Source organism: Pelophylax lessonae, assembly GCF_965119305.1.
Source record: "Pelophylax lessonae genome assembly, chromosome: 5".
NCBI classification, from domain to species: Eukaryota; Metazoa; Chordata; class Amphibia; order Anura; family Ranidae; genus Pelophylax; species Pelophylax lessonae.
In genome coordinates, this window is record NC_138772.1 from 470,373,725 (window position 1) to 470,387,876 (window position 14,152).

Genomic DNA, 14,152 nt, shown 5'->3' on the forward strand with positions numbered 1-14,152 from the left:
TTTCTATTATATTTTCTATATGTATGCTGTACCATTGTTTATGTTTTAATACGTTCTTCTGCAGACAGATCACAGAAAGCAAATAAGTCACAGAATAGTAAAAAAATATATCACAGAAACACTTGTACTAGTAACAAAAATAATTAAATGAATATGTAGTGTTTAATATTATTGTCCAGCATCAGGTTGCTCTAAAACAAGTGAGATTGAAGTAGAAAGAAACTGCAAATATGAGGTGGCTTAAAGCGGAGTTCCACTCAAAAGTGGAACTTCTGCTTAAAGTGCTCCTGACCCCTTCACATGCTACATTTGGCATGTCATTTTTTTTTGGGGGGAGCTGGTACTTAGTTTTGATAGGTACCCCATTTCCGCTTGGGCCGCCTAGGCAGCTCGGGGTGGAAGTTCTCCTCTCCCTCTCCCTCCCTGCAATCTTCTGGGACACATCACAGGTCCCAGAAGATTGCCCGTCCATTCAGGATGCGCATTGCCGACTCGCGCATGTGCAGTGCGCACAAGGCTGTGATAGCCGGGTTCCCACTCTAGAGATGCCGGCGCCATGGGGAGAAGACAGAGCGATCCGAGGCTCCCCCCGGCCGCATCGCTGGGACAGGTGAGTATATGTTTATTAAAAGTGTAGCTGTTGACTTTTAATAAACACAAAAGCCTGTGGAACTCCGTTTTAATAGCTGTACCCTTATTTAAAGTGTCCAGCCAAAAAAATATTTATTTGGTTGTGGATAGGGTGGGAAAGGGTTAAAAGGCCTGCCAGGTTTTTACAGCTATCAGAGGCTCAGAGCTACATTAGAGAGAATTCCCCCCCCACGTACTGTCACAGTTATTGCAATTTTACCAGATAGGAAGTAAGGAAAAATCAGAATCAAGTTGTGATTGCCTAAAACGTTGTTTTAAGGCATTGATCTACACTAATGATAAGGAATCAGTCAGCTTTATTCGTGTGTTCACTATTAGGCTTGGTTCACATCTATGCAAATTGGATGCGTTTTAAACTGCATCAGATTCGCATGACACGTGAAATAACATTGATTTCCATTGAATATGTTCACATTAATTGCAGTGCATTCGCAATGCAAATTTTAATAGTCCTTTGTATTTTCTGAGCACTGCGGTGCGGTTCAGGTGTGAATTCCATGCTCGTTGAGTTCTATGGGAACACTTCTGAATGGCACATGTGTACACGGCTCGAGTGGAAGTGGGAGTGGGTACCTGTCAAAACTAATTACCCCCCCCCCCCCCACGCAGGCACTGCTGGGTATTAACTGTGCGGGCTCCCCTGGTTACCAGCACACAGGTATAAGACAATAGAGTTCTTGAATCCCTTCTTCTTGCTCCTGTGGGCTCTTCCCAGAAATATTAAACACTCTAGGAGTGTTGGTTTTGTTTATTTTGTAGTTGGTATAGGGGATGGGAATAGGAAAAAGTGGGATACTCCAATTGAACTATTCACAACATTTGAGGACTTCTATCTTCAAATCTCTGCTGATAGATATGAAACAGCCAGGCTGTTAATTCACCCTGCAGCTGAGATGAATGGGGTTCAGTCTCTTGTTTTCTTTACTCTCTCTCTAACAAGGTGACTTGATAGATGATAATCTATCCTCAGGACACTCTCACTAGCATCCTCATCCTACTGACACCCATCCACTGACTATCCTATGAGCAGGGGTGGCCCCCTTCAAGTCAGGCCCCTTGACATGAGTTCCTGTACTGATGATACTGCAGAAACAGGACCTCCAGTGTCTCCCCTCTCAGTCAGCTTCCCTAGACCTCTGGGTTCAGCTCCTCTCGACCTCTCCCCCAGCCCTCAGAACAATCTCCTGAGACCGCATGGCACCTCTACAAAGGAGGAGGCAGCCGTTCCCTCCTTCCGGGACTCCGCTCCCCTACAAAAGACCTCAAGCACATGTGCTCCTGGCTTTTATACAGTATCCCAACATGACCTGAGGCGTCCTGCCCCCTGCCAATCATCAGGACTGTATCAAAAGCCCATGCACCCATTTGTCAGGTTTCCTCCCACTGTCCAACATGCCTCCCTATTGGACCAGTGTGAAACACTCTCTAGACTGAATGAATTGCATGCAGAGCACAATGAGCAGATCTCACTAACAGATCCTGCTCTCTGGTAGGCAGAGAACACTATAGATTTGCCTGCAGCTCTTCTGATAAGCAGACAGAGCTCAAAACTATACTTTCTCTCTAGCACCTACCTAGGAGGGTGCTACAAGAGTATAAAGGGTAACATCTATTTGCCTAGCGTTAGGCTTTAAAGGAGTGATATAGGTATGGTACTATGAAGAGTTGTGTTCATTTGTTGGAAGCAGCTGGAGAAGCCCATAACAATCATCTGAGTCTAAGGATGGAATATTAGTTAGCTATAGTAATAGAATATTTTGGGTTGTATATGTCATTTTTTATAAATAAAGAATTATTGTATATGGTGGAGACTATATGATCATAGCTGGTGGTGATGGTGATCATTAGCGTTAGGAGGACTTCCAGGACTGAGCTGTGTTTAAATATTAATAAGCGGTTGTATGCACATATATACATGATGTACTATTTTTAACATTATATGCATGTTTTATGGGTGAAAAACTGTGCCCATGAGCCAGAACTGTTGTTCAAGCTGCAGTTCTAACAGCATAAGATTGTCACAAAGTGGTGATTCCAGTGGGGGACCAGAATAATGACACACTCATTAAGCGGCTCGCTATGTGTGATGTGCCAGCTCATACAGAAATGTTAAAAAAAATTTGTATTAGTTATATATTTTTCCAAATTTCTTTTAGAAAGGAATCTGGTAGGAGAGAAACAGTGAGATTAGTATTAACCCCTTTAAGGCCAAGCCTATTTTTGACATCAAATCAGTTTTTTTTGCTAAAAAACTACTCTTCCAAACACAATTTTTTTGGAAAAAAATAAATTTTTGGAATTAAAAAATAAGAAAACAGTAAAGTTATCTCAATTTTTTTCCTAAATGTGAAAGATAAATAGATACCCAACATGTCATGCTTCAATATTGTGCACGCTCGCGAAATGGAGACAAACTTTGGTGCTTAAAAATCCCATAGGCGACATTTTAAAAATGTCTACAGGTTACCAGCTTAGATTTACAGAGGAGGTCTAGGACTCAAATTATTGCTCTCGCTCTAATGATTGCAGCGATATCTCACATGTGTGGTTTGAACACCGTTTACATATGTGGGCGGGACTTCCGCATGCGTTCGCTTCTGCACGCGAGCTAACGGGGACAGGGCGCTTCCATTTTCATTTTTCTTATTTATTTTATTTATTATTTTTGATTTTTACACAGTTTTAAAAAAAAATTAAAAAAATTTTTTTTTTGTTCCTATTACAAGGAATGTAAACATTCCTTTTAATAGAAATAGCCCTGACAGGACCTCTTTATTGTGAGATCTGGGGTCAAAAAGTCCTCGGATGTCACAAGTACACTTAAAAAGAAAAAAAAAAAAAACATTCCAAATATTAGAGAGGATGGGAGGGGGGGGGGGGGGGGTAAAAGCAGAACTTCCCCTTTTGGGTGAAGTTCTGCTTTAAGTTAGGGGTTCTCTGGTCAGCTCTAAAGGAGCTAATGTAATGATTTGCCATATATATATATATATATATATATATATATATATATATATAGTACTGTGCAACATTTTTAGGGTGGGAAAAATGCTGTAAAAGAAGAAGCTTTCAGAAATAGAAGTGTTAATAGTTTATTTTAATCAATTAACAAAATGGAAAGTAAATAAACATAAGAGAAATCCAAAGCATTTGGTGTGACCACCCTTTGCCTTCAAACCATCATCAATTCATCTAGGTACACTTGCACGCAGTTTTTGAAGGAATTTGGCTGGTAGGTTGTTCCAAACAGCCTGGAAAACTAACCACAGATCTTCTGTGGATGTAGGCTGCCTCAAATCCGTCTGTCTCTTCATTTAATCCCAGACAGACTCCTTGCCTCACACTGTCAGAGTGTGTAGCGAGGAGAGCCGATCAGCGGCTCCTCCTCAAAGGGGAGTCAAGGACAGGTAATCAGGGCATTGATCATCAGTGCCCTGATTACAGAAAAATAAAAAATCAGTGGCCATAAGTCACCCCAACCAATGCCCATCAGTGCCTACAAGCAGTGCACACAGTGCCCACAATTAGTGCCCATAGTGCTGCCAGTCAGTGCCCATAAGTGCCTGCTCATCTGTGCTGCCCATCAGTGCCCATCAGTGCCACCCATTAATGCCCATCAGTGCCATCCATCAGTGCTCATCAGTGCTGCCCGTCAGTGGAAATCAGTGCTGTCTGTCAGTGCCCATCCGTGTTGCCTGTCAGTGCCCATCAGTGCCGCCTGTCAGTGCCGCCTATCAGTGCCCACCAGTGCCACCTCTAAGTTCCTATCAGTGCCACCTCATCAGTGCCTAAAAGTGCCACCTCATCAGTGCCCATAAGTGCCACATCATCAGTGCAGCCTATCAGTGCCCATCAGTGCTGCCTCATCAGCGAAGGAGAAAATTTACTTCTTTTAAAAATTTACTGACAGAAAATAAGAAAAACTTTTTTTTTTCAAACTTTTCTGTCCTTTTTTTTTTTTAGTAAGTAATAAAAAAGCCAGTGGTGATTAAATACCACCAAAAGAAAGCTTTATTTGTGTGAAAAAATGCTAAAAAATGTCATATATGTACAGTGTAGCATAACCGCGCATTTATCATTTAAAGTGTGACAGCGCTGAAAGCTGAAAATTGGCCTGGGCAGGAAGGTGGTGAAAGGGCCCTGTGTATTGAAGTGGTTAAAAAAGATTCCTGTGCTACTTTTTTGCAATTTCATTGCAACTTGCATTAAAAATAGGGTCAGTGATTTGAAATAAGAAGAAAATATATATATATGTAAAAAAAAAAAAAAAACAATAGCAGCCAATTTCTGTAGTGTCACCACATACAAAAACAATGATAAGAGAGATCTCTCTTATTATTGTGACTTGCATTGACTTTTGTAAAAACGAAGTCACAAGCTGCAATGAAATCGCCGATCCAAATCGCACAGTTCTGCGGCTTTAAAATTGTGCTGAAGTATCGGGATCTCAAAGCCGCACTGGTGTGAACCAGGGCTTAGTGGCGTGTGCAGCAGAGTTGTCAGAAGCAGTATTATGATCTAAAAAATGTAACTGTAATAAGCCTTTTAGGCACAATGACATTTACTTAGGTCTCCTTTCAGGTGTCCAATTATGTGTTGCATTAAAGTGATATTAAACCCAAAAGCAAACATTTATTATATTGCAGCTCACCAATTCTTAGATGTGACCAGCTTTTATTTATTAATGTAAAACCTTTATCACAAAAGATAAAAAACTGTTGCTGTAACTGCTTGTATAACTGCTTATAAAGTGTCCCCCCCCCCCCCCGACTAACAATGCTGCTGTCCAAAGGGTGCCCTCTGTGCTACTTCATACATAGCGGGGGCATGGGATGGTAGGAAGGAGAATTAACTTTTTTTTTTTTTTTTTTTAAAAAACCTTCTTAAATAACCTTATATTAAATACCTTATCCTGTTATAAAACACCTTTTTTTTTTTTTTTTTTTTATATAAAAGAAGGCACTCGGACTACAGAATGGATAAAATGGCCGCGGCTTCTTTATTGACTGGTATTCAAAAATAACATAACCATCTTTATAAATATCAACATGAATAAACAGACCAACCCAGTCATAAAAAACTCAGGTTGTCATTCACAGAAGATCAAAACAATTTGATCAACCTCCAACATACATCACCCATACAATTCATCAATACATAATAAAAGTACACGTCCCCCTCACAACCGAGGTGACCCAAACCAGTCAATTTATTGAAGCCGCGACAAACCAGGGGAGGGGGGGAGGGGAAATCCAGATGAAGGTGTGAGGAGATTGAGCCCCTGAGGGGCGGGAAGCCCCTTAAATATACTATCTCCTGAGGTAACCTCCACCCCATAGGCTGAGGTGAGCGGGCGGAGAGAGGGGCTCATTCGTTAATTTTTTGAGAGAAACCTAAACTGCCTAACAACTACCTGTTTGCTAAAAACCCCCACTAAAAACTGCCTGGTAACTCAGCCAGGCGGGAAAACTGTCTAAGCTAAGCACCCACTAACTCTCCCTAGTCATTTTTAACCCTTCCACCATCCCATATGAAAGAGGGGCTAATTTAGCCCCCTTTCCAATATGGGATGGTAGGAAGGAGAATTAACTTTTTTTTTTTTTTTTTTTAAAAAACCTTCTTAAATAACCTTATATTAAATACCTTATCCTGTTATAAAACACCTTTTTTTTTTTTTTTTTTTATATAAAAGAAGGCACTCGGACTACAGAATGGATAAAATGGCCGCGGCTTCTTTATTGACTGGTATTCAAAAATAACATAACCATCTTTATAAATATCAACATGAATAAACAGACCAACCCAGTCATAAAAAACTCAGGTTGTCATTCACAGAAGATCAAAACAATTTGATCAACCTCCAAAAGACAGGCAATGCCTCATTGCCTGTCACCACACCCCCGAAGCGCGGCCAATTCAATCAGAGAACCCAAGTTAGCATTGAATATGTCAAGGCCAATACCTGAGAGGTGAACACCATCCTCTCGATACAACCCTTGGACACCACCCTCCAAGTCCGAGTGCCTGTATGAAAGTACACCCACCTGCGCCAAAAACTTTTCCAGCGCACGATTAACTCTCTTTTTAATCTTACCATATACACGCCAACGCCCCGACGACCAGACCAGCCTGTGAACGATTTCCGAAAACATAACTACCATTTCCGGGAATCGCAACTTCAGACTGCGCAGGTCGTCCCGAATCTGAAAAATCAAATCTAGCGTTCTCACTTTACCTATATCATTACCCCCCAAGTGCACCACCAAAATGTCCGGAGGGGGTTGCGATCCAAACAGATTCTCCAGGCTAGGCAATAAATCCTCCCACCTCATGCCCCTCTTACTGAACCAGGAAACTTGAAAACGATGTTGGTCCAAGCCAAGGAGTTCGGAATATATCCGTCGCCTCGCTCGCTGCTGGGCCCAGAACACAAACGAGTGCCCCACAATCCACACCTGCAATTGATTACCTGGAAGGAGCAAATATGAGGTTAGGACGAACATAAGAGTTGAAACAATCCGATTTCCATCTACCAATGTTTTTAATCAATCCAACCTCCAAACCCGCCCTGGATGCCTCCGTTGCGGCCCCGATCCGAAATGAATGGGACGAGAACCGCAAATTACCCAAACCAAGCGATTGTAAACACTTCCTGAACACAAAATCAAATTGGTATCTAGTAAGTGTCTTACCATTCGCATGTATCAACAAAAATACATTGTCACCCGTCCGGACTTTTAAGTATTCTGACACCAGCATCACAGGGCAAACCGGAGAACCTCTGAACCTGCCCAGATGGCACCAATGTCCTGCACCCCTCTGATCCGTTTTCGATTTGGCCAAAAAAAGACTCACCCTGTCCGCTGTACAGCAAACATTGCTAAATTTAAGACCCGAGTCAGCAATAGCGCGCACTGGAATAATTTCCGATATCCGCAAAGCCGCAAAAAACAATAACGAAAAAATTGCCCTGAACAAAATGGCTTCATACCCCGAAAAACATATACCCGCCACCGCGGAACATAAACTTCGCAAAATGTCCAACGTAATAGGGCGACGCAAATCCGGGTGAGCCGTTCTCCTTCTGTAGCCCTTCATTGCCTGTTGGACCGAGAAAAACGATGCGCAAGCCGGGTGACCCCGCAACTTTACAAAAAAGGAAACACCAGCCAGCAGTTTATTTATATGCGACCAGGAGTACCCCTTCTCAAAAAGCGAGTTCAGAAAAAGCAGGACCAACTCCTCTGAGAAGGACTCCCGAGGGCTGTGCACTGAAGAAAGAAAAGACAGCCACACAGCAAACGCCGATTGGTAGCCCGACCAAGTGCTGTGCGCCAAGGAATGCTGTACATTGTCCAACACCAGCTCTAAACCAAATCCCACAGGTGAGTCGGGCAAGGCACGCCTACAGAATCCGCCTCTGGGAGGAGCTGAAAGAATTTCCGAACCTGGAAACGAGATAAAGAATCCGCCAGGTCATTGCTTTTCCCAGGAACATGGGTAGCCTTAATCCATACGTTCAGCTTTAAACATTGGAAAACCATGTACCTGAGCAAAGCAATGACCGGCGGAGACCTAGAAGACAAGCAATTGATGGCGTACAGAACACCTTTGTTATCCGTACTGACCAGCAAACGCCTGTTTCTAAAGAAATCGCCCCAAACCTCCAAAGCCACCACAATTGGAAATAACTCCAGCAAAACGATGTTTTTTATTAATTTGGATCGTTTCCATCTCTCACACCAACGCTCCGCGCACCAGTGTGTCCGCCAAATTGCGGCGAAACCCACCGAGCCCGCAGCGTCAGTGAAGAGCAAGAAATCCGAGTCCAAAACAAAATCCTCCTGCCAGACAGCTCTACCGTTAAAATTAAGCAGGAACTGTAGCCATACCAAAATATCCTCCCTCATATCGTGCGTCACCCTAACGTGCGCCGAGGGGGACTTCAAACCCGATATCGAGAGGTACAGCCTCCTGGAAAAAGCCTTCCCCACAGGTATTACCCTGGAGGCAAAGGCCAATAACCCCAGAAGCGACTGCATCTCTCGCAAACATACCTTCTTTTTCCGCAGTACCATGTACAACATACCTCGCAGCCGTCGGATCTTGTCTTGCGGCAGCCGAAATTCCATCATATTCGAGTCCACAGTGATGCCTAAAAACTCGATACAGGTGCACGGCCCAACCGTCTTTTCCCCCGCTAAAGGGATGCCAAATTGTTCACAAAGCATGAAAAAAGAATTAAGAATGCATTCACAATCAGGGGTGTTCGCTTTCCCCATAAACAGGAAGTCATCCAGATAATGAATTATCTGGGACCTACCCGACACTTGCTTCACCACCCATTCCAAAAAAGTGGCAAAGCACTCAAAATAATAGCAGGAAAGCGAACACCCCATAGGAAGACACCTGTCAAAATAGTATTGTCCCTCAAAAAATATGCCCAGAGAGCTGAAACATGAAGGATGCAAAGGCAGTAAACGAAACGCGGACTTTATGTCCGCCTTTGCGAGTAAGGCCCCCCTACCCAAACCCCTCACAATGCACAGAGCATCTTCAAAAGTAGAGTAATGCACCGATGCATCGTCCACAGCAATCTGGTCGTTTAATGAATCACCCCGCGGATGCGACAGGTGATGGATCAAACGAAAAGCATTCGGTTCCTTTTTTGGAACAATACCTACAGGGGATATTCTGAAATCATCGAAGGGAGGGGAACAGAACGGACCCGCAAACCTACCTTCATCCAATTCTTTATTAATTTTATCCAAAACTACATGGGACATACCAACAACAGATGGCAGATTGTTTACAACAGTGCACCCCCGGCCCGAAAACAGTGGAAGACGGAACCCTAAACCAAAACCATCAATTAGCAGATCCGCCTTCCAGCGGTCGGGGTATGCTTGGAGCCATGGCAGCAGCTCTGCCAGCCTCACCGGCGTTTGGGCCTTTCGGAACACCCCCTTGCTGAGCCCCCGCCATCCGCTTGAAACATTTGGCCACCGGGTGGGCCCCGGCGCAAAATGCGCATTCGTGCCGGTATTTACAAGTACCCGGCCATCGACACTGTGCGTCATTAAATGCAAAGCAGATCCCTCGCTTGTAAGCCGAGGGGGCTGCCGGCTGCACCTGCGCTCCAGGTGCTGCACGGGGCTGAAAGGAACGCTGGGGGAGAAACAAATCCAGCCACAGTCCCACATCCTTAGAACCCCAATACAGACCCGGATGCACTGCCATTTTCTGTCTAAAGGCTACATCATAGTTATACCACGCCACCCCCCCCGAAACCCTTATAAGCTTCCAGAACGATCTCGACGTGGTGAAAAAGACCCACGCTCCTTTCTGGAAACTTCTCACACAATATAGCAGAATAGATGCAGAAAGCCTGTATCCAGTTGAAAATTGACTTGGGGACAAACCTCTTCCTATCCTGCTCCACATCCTTCTCACCCTTGGACATAAACTCTCTAGAAGAAGGCAACAATGACAACAAATCGACATAAGCCCCTTGCCATATCCGCTCCTTCAAGGAGTCTGGCAAGTGCATACCCAAGGGTGACACCGCACATGTCATAGGCTCCTTCAGTACAGATTCGGGGAGATTCTGAGATTTAGCAGTATCAAAGATGCTATTCCTACTCTGTACACTAGGGGGCGCCCAGACATCACTAACCTCCGGCACTCCCTCCCCAGATTTAGACAAGGGAAAAGTCTGACAAAATTCTTTAAACAGCTGAAAAAATGCATCCGGGCTAGTTACTCCCGGCAACTCACCACCCGGGACAGCCGGTCTCCTCATGGGATGTGGATCTTCCGTCTCTGACGCCTCCGCCTGTGCCTCCTGATAGGGGAAGTAGAGCTGTTCGCTGACCTGGAGGGGTGCCCCTTGGTCAGCAGCGGGCGGCCTCCCTCCAGACTGACGTCCCGCAAGCAGCGCCTCTGAAGATCTTGACCCCGTCGCTCCGCTCCTGCGATCCGGCGTAGCAGCTACCTGACGACCCGCTGGTGGAACCGAAACAGAACTCCTACGGCCCGATGCAGCCGCTCCCGAACGTCCTCTCCGGTCCGCACTTCCCGCTCTCCGTCCGGCCTGGCGCCCCGTCTCCACCGGAGAAAATCTCCGCCTCGGTGTCCGCTTCCGCCTCTCGGGGCCGACTGCCCCGGAAATGCTCCGTATGGAACCGTCATCGCCCACGTCACCCGACCGGTGACCGGCGTCTACATCCGGCGGAGCTGAAACCTCTTGACCCGCCGTGAACTCCGACCCGGCCGCATCCCTTCCGCTTCCTTCTGCCGGCAACACAGGCGTAAGCCCCGCCGGGCCCGCTACCTCCGCATCTCTCGGCAGCTGCAGGCATCTCCGGAGCCAGTCCTCACCTCCCGCTTCACCTGCCCTCTCCAAAAGCTGCCGAATAAGAGACATAACAGCGAAGGAAACAACAGGCACCCAAGGCAGACGAAATCCGGATGAAGGACAGCAAGACAGCAGAGGGAATCCAGACGAAATCCAGATGAAGGTGTGAGGAGATTGAGCCCCTGAGGGGCGGGAAGCCCCTTAAATATACTATCTCCTGAGGTAACCTCCACCCCATAGGCTGAGGTGAGCGGGCGGAGAGAGGGGCTCATTCGTTAATTTTTTGAGAGAAACCTAAACTGCCTAACAACTACCTGTTTGCTAAAAACCCCCACTAAAAACTGCCTGGTAACTCAGCCAGGCGGGAAAACTGTCTAAGCTAAGCACCCACTAACTCTCCCTAGTCATTTTTAACCCTTCCACCATCCCATATGAAAGAGGGGCTAATTTAGCCCCCTTTCCAATATTCTAAAATAGGTGAAAACAGTGGGAAAAGCCTAAAAAAATGAAAATGACTGCAGCCACCGCATCTAATGATTGGTAAACGGCAACATATTACATTTTTGGTTTTGGGTTTAATTATCACTGTAAAGTAGAGGTAACCCCTTTTTTTGAACTTGTACCTACAGGTAAGCCTATAAAAAGGCAGTGAATACCTCCTAAACTTGCACTGTAGGGGATGTTCACAAGCGAAGCTGCTGGTGACATCACTGGGGCATGCGCTCTGAAGGGAAGGCATACACATGCTGTAACTTAAAGAGGTTGTAAACTCGTTTGAGTTTTTTTTTTTTTTTTTACACCCTGCAAAAGAAAGATCGGCCGTTCCTTCAGAGCACATGCGCCAGTGACGTCACTGGCGACATGTAAGGTAAATATCTCCTAAACGGTACATGTTTAGGAGATATTTACAGTACCTATAGGTAAGCCTTATCATAGGCTTACCTATAGGTACAAGTTGTAGAGGAGGGTTTACTTCCTCTTTAAGGGCTATGTGCTGGAGCTGGGGGGTCCTGCACACATGCGGGGGAGTGACATCACCGGGGTTTCAGCCAATCATACAACTGGAGACTGCAAACCTGACATTGCTGCGCGGGAGGGATCTACTTTACAGGTAAGTCTGTCATAATGTGCTAGAATGTGGTAAATAGTACAGGACTTTATGACTTAACCCTCTTGGGGGCCCACTTCATTTTTATTTCAGTGGCAGTTTACTACCGCTTTAAGGCAGCTTATTTTGTGTTAATGCAATGCAATTAAAGTGATTTTAAGTGCCGGTTCACACTGATGCGGCTGCGGCGATCGCATGTAATGTCGGAGCGCACTGCTCCTTCATTACATGCGATCGGCTGTGCGGTGCGAGTTTAGCCATACACTTTGTATGGCTAAATTCACACCGCACCCGCAGCAAAGATGCACAGGACCCTTTTTTGCAGCCGCATCAGGATCGGATCGCACATTGGTTCACACTTGTGTGATCTGATCCTGTGCGAACTGCAAGATCACACTGCGATATGCGATCAAACTGGGGGTGTCGTTAAGATTACACTGACACCCCCAGCGTATCGCATATGGCAGTGTGAACTGCCGGGGGTGCGTTTGCGATGCGGGAACAGACTGCGAATTTGCAGCCTTCCTGCATCGCATAAGTGTGAACCGGGGCTCAAGGTTCATTTTTTTCTAAATAACAAGCATTTTATACTTCCCTGCTCTGTGCAAGGGTTTTGCACAGAGCAGTCCTGGTCCTTCCCTTCTGGGGTGCCCTTGTGTCACTTTTGGCTCCTCCTCTTCATCGGGTGTCCCCATGGAGAGCCGCTTTCCATGGGGGCACCCGTGCGGGCCCGCTCCCGAGTCCTGCTGCTGCGTCCATTGACACAGACAGCAGGACTCAGCCCCGCCCCTTACTCTCATGCCAATGGCTCCCCCTGCTATCAATCGATCCAATGAGGGGCTGGAGCTGCTGGGCTCGTGCTCGTTGCTGGAACATTTGAGTTTAGGTAAGAATAATGGGGTTTTGGGGGGCAACTGCAACCAAGAAGATTTTTCACCTTTATGCATAAAATGCATTAAGGTGAGAAACCTTGAGACTTTACAACTCCTTTAAGACAAACTATTTTGTATAGACTTGTTAACACAAGAAAAACTGGGCATTCACCTTTCTAATGCAGACACCGTGTGCATTTTGCTACTCTGTACTGCTTTTGCATTGGCCACTAATGTACAGTGGATTGCGATGCTTTCACAATAAATGGCACTGTAATGTCCTGCATGCATTTCCTCGATGTGCAAATCAGAGTGGGTCATCAAATGAAAACGTGACTTTTGCAAACTAATTACATAACATCAGTCCTGGGACAAGGTCATCCTGCGCCCAGGGCAAAGATACCAAACATCACCCCCCGCCCCTTCCCTTAGTGTTAGGGTCAGGGCGCCCCTATCCCTGCAGTAAACCATTGCACCCAGGGAAGCTGTCTCTCCTGCCCACCCCTTGTCCCGGCCCTGCATAACATACAGTATATAAATGCTGCAGAAGTCATTTTGTAAGTGAATCCTATATAAACATTTCCATTTTAATCTACATCCATTGCTGTTTTTTAAAATTGAAAACAAATTTTTGCAACACAGCAGAATGGGATTCAATTATTAGGACAGAGAGGGCAATCTGTCAAAAAGACAGTAAGTGCGGAACTGCCTGTTGTTTAATGGGCGCTCGGGTTCGGCCCATCACGGATCTGATGGACAGATTACTGGGTGGGGCTGGGGAAGACCCAGCTGTCATGGTACACATGGGTACCAATGACAAAGTCAGAAGGAGATGGAGAGTCCTAAAAAACTATTTCAGGGACTTAGGAGCTAAATTGAGGAGCAGGACCTTAAGGTAGTATTTTCGGAAATACTACCTGTACCTCGTGCCACACAAGAGAGGTAGCCGGAGATTAGGGAAGTAAACAAGTGGCTGAGGAGCTGGTGTAGTAAGGAGGGTTGTATGGCTGAATTTGCATCGTATTCAGACCAAAGTCGCACAGGACCCTTTTTTTGGTCCGCACCAGAATAGGATGAATCAACAGTCCGCACTGTGATATGCAAATTAATCTGGGGGTGTCATTAACTATGTATTGACACTCCCAGCAGTTCGTATATGGCAGTGTG

The 14,152-nt window shown here is 45.5% G+C and overlaps 1 protein-coding gene across 1 annotated transcript in view; it reads left to right on the top strand.

Moving 5' to 3' along the window:
* The window catches only part of NECAB1 (N-terminal EF-hand calcium binding protein 1), a 356,712-nt gene that overhangs the window by 18,381 nt on the left and 324,179 nt on the right, over window positions 1–14,152 (top strand). The gene's annotated exons all lie outside the window — the stretch shown is intronic.